Raw genomic sequence first — 2,827 nt, 5'->3', positions numbered from 1 at the left:
CCCGGGAGCCCTCCTTCGGAGATGGCCGAGGCCTGATGCCCCAGAAGTCACTGTGTCCAGCTCCCACCTCTCCTGCCCCTCAGCCCCTCAGTTCCTCCCTGGGAACCACCTGTCAGCTGCCCCAGCCTGGATTTGTGTTTTCACCCGGGAGTGACTCGGGGCCTCTGGTGGCCTGGGGAGATGGGGGAGCTTCCTGGGTCCAGGCACCAGCAGTCATCTCCGTCCCCAAGGAAGGCCCTGCCAAAGGGCCGGGCACCAGGCGCTCCACGTTTAGGCCAGGACTAGTTGATGGCTGCCCAGGCTCCCAATGACACATTCCCCTCCTCTGGGGTTGTCCCTGCTGGGCCTCTGTGCCAGCTGACAGCCAGAAGTCTGGTGACCGAGCCCGGTGGGGTCTCTGCCTGGGGAGGGGTCCCTGGGTTTTGTCCCCATGCAGTGGGGGCTCAGGAAGTGCCCCCCAGCTTCCTCCTGCCTCTCAGCATTCCCAGCTGCCAGCACAGAGAGGCTGGGCTCAAGTCTTCTCCAAGGCCAGTGCCACCCTCCACCAGGTCCCACTAAGCCTCATGGGGCTGGTGGAGCCACCTGCCCACCTCAGCACTGCATCTCCAGCCAGGGCTGAGTGGCAGTGTGGGCACCACGGCCTGGGACGACAGCCTGGGCTCAGAGTCAGGCTTGTGGCTTTGCCTCTCAGCTTGTGTCTCCTCCCCTGTGGGATGGGGGACTCCGTGGCACCCCCATGATGAACAGGATGCCATGGGCCTCAGCCCAGGGCAGACCTCAGTGTCCTTCCTGTGGCCGCTGCTGGAGGTGCGTGACCACAACACAGGTGTGTATTGATGTCACTTTGCATCATGCCTGCGGGGAGGGCCCTCTCGCCCCATGGTCTCGGTGGGGCCTCATCACACCTGGGAGGTAACTGAGGCATCTCAATTTTACAGATGAGTAAATGGAGGCTCAGAGCAGTTACAGGCTGAGGCTGAGACCTGGGCAGGTCTTTGTCATCTTGGAGTCCAGCGCATACACAGGGCTAGCCTCCAATGGGCTAGAGGGAGCTGCCTCCTACACCTCCCTGTCCCCAGACACACACACAGAACCCCCACATATGCACAAGAGCACGCGGCCACAGGAGTGTGTGCAGGTGTGTGCATGCATGCACGCGCATGCACACACATCCTTGCACAGAATGCATAAGGCACACACAGGCACAGGCGTGTGCACACACATGTACACACACACATGCCTGCATGCATACCTCCCGGCTCCACAGAGGGGAGGGGGCATTTCCCAGGCAGGCTATGCTTCTCCAGCAGTGAGTGAACAAAAACTGTGCTCTGGGTGCCCAGAGCCCGGCAATGAGGGGATCTCACACCCTCCAGGGAGGGGACTCGTCCCCGTCACTGTGCTGACGCCTGGGTCTCCAGAGACCGTCCTGGAACTCCGCCAGGCCTTCCTGGGCTCCAGACAGGCCCGCCACGGGCATGACGCAGCGCCATCTAGCGGACAGCAGGGCTGCAGCGTGGACAGAACAGCCCGACGCCCAGTCCTGGGCTGGCGGCTGAGGGAACAGCTTCACAGGGCAAGAGGGCAGGCAACACCTGCATCTTTCCGGCATAGGAACCTCAAGAAAAGCAAAGGAATATAAGCCTGTGTTCTTTGGAGCCACCGAAAGCTCTGTTCACATGGCAGTCGCTGAAAGTTTAAGGGAGCCACCGCCCCAAGGGGGTTGGTTTCTTTCTTCCCTGTTTTTAAAGATCTTTTAAAATGTCTAGAGAGACCCTGGGATCCAGTGCTGGACGGATGATGCAGGTTTCCGTGCATTTGGTTCTTGCCCCACCCTCAGCCTCAGCCACAGCCACAGCATGGCTCCCTGGTGGTCTCGGGAGCAGGTGAACAGGGAGATCCTGCTGTCGGTGCAGACCCCGCTCTCACGTCAGCCACTTTGCTGGGTAGGAATGAACTGAGACACTGCAGGGCACCCGCTAAGCCCACATCAAGCTCTAATTCCACAGTTATTTTGCAAAGAGGATAATGTTCCCCTGAGGACTCGCTGGATCATCTGCTCTCGGCCAGGGTGGCTGCAGGGCTGTGGGCAGCTGGTGCCTCTAGACAAGACATCTTCACCCCAAAACCCCAGGCCTGGAGTCCCAGGACCCTTTTCTCACCACAGTGACCACCAGGTGGCAGGTCAGGTGCAGAGGGGCCCTCTGCACCCCCAACTCTCAGGGGGATGGGACACCCACCACCCCTCAGGGCCTTCATCCCTCCTGTAAGTAGAGGCTTGCCTTTTGGATACCATGGCAGGGATCTCATATTCATGCCACACAGCAATTCGTGGGGACCTCAGAGATACGCGGGGAGGGCAAACAAGGCCCGCATCTGGAGTACAGCAGTGGGCTTGGCTGGAAGGATGTAAAGGGCACAGGCCGTCTGTCTCTACCCACAGCCCCTAGAGCCTGCAGCGTCGTGCTGCTGGTGAGAAAGACGGCGGCACCATCACATGCGAGAGACAGTTGTCTGTCGAGAGCCTGCTTGGGCTCCCAGGCTCCCTCATCGCCTGACACCCCCACGTGGGGAGGGGGCAATGACCTTTCACGTAGAGGAAGTTGAAAGCTGCTTTTTTCTTTTTGAATCTCATCTCCACTCAGGGCCACACAGAGAGGCTATTGTGTGTCACTTGCTGGGTTAGGAACAGACGGATCAGGGCTTCTATGCTGCGTCTGCCTGGTCCTGGGAGAGAGAAACTCACACAACCATCTGTCTGGAAGACCTGGGCTTCTCAGGCTAGAGGGTCTGCACATGTAGGTGTGTGTGCATGCATACATATGCC

General features: G+C 59.7%; 1 long non-coding RNA gene across 1 annotated transcript; it reads left to right on the top strand.

Annotated features, from left to right (window-relative positions):
* The first annotated feature begins 753 nt into the window (after window positions 1-753).
* Window positions 754-1,760, top strand: LINC02907 (long intergenic non-protein coding RNA 2907). The gene is made up of 2 exons (XR_008626630.1): window positions 754-826; window positions 1,377-1,760. It is a non-coding gene; the product is annotated as a long intergenic non-protein coding RNA 2907 (long non-coding RNA).
* The last annotated feature ends 1,067 nt before the right edge of the window (window positions 1,761-2,827 follow it).

This window comes from Pan paniscus, chromosome 11 (assembly GCF_029289425.2).
Source record: "Pan paniscus chromosome 11, NHGRI_mPanPan1-v2.0_pri, whole genome shotgun sequence".
In the NCBI taxonomy this organism is placed as follows: domain Eukaryota; kingdom Metazoa; phylum Chordata; class Mammalia; order Primates; family Hominidae; genus Pan; species Pan paniscus.
The sequence above is the reverse complement of the archived record's forward strand: the minus strand, read 5'-3'. Positions and strand labels throughout refer to the sequence as shown.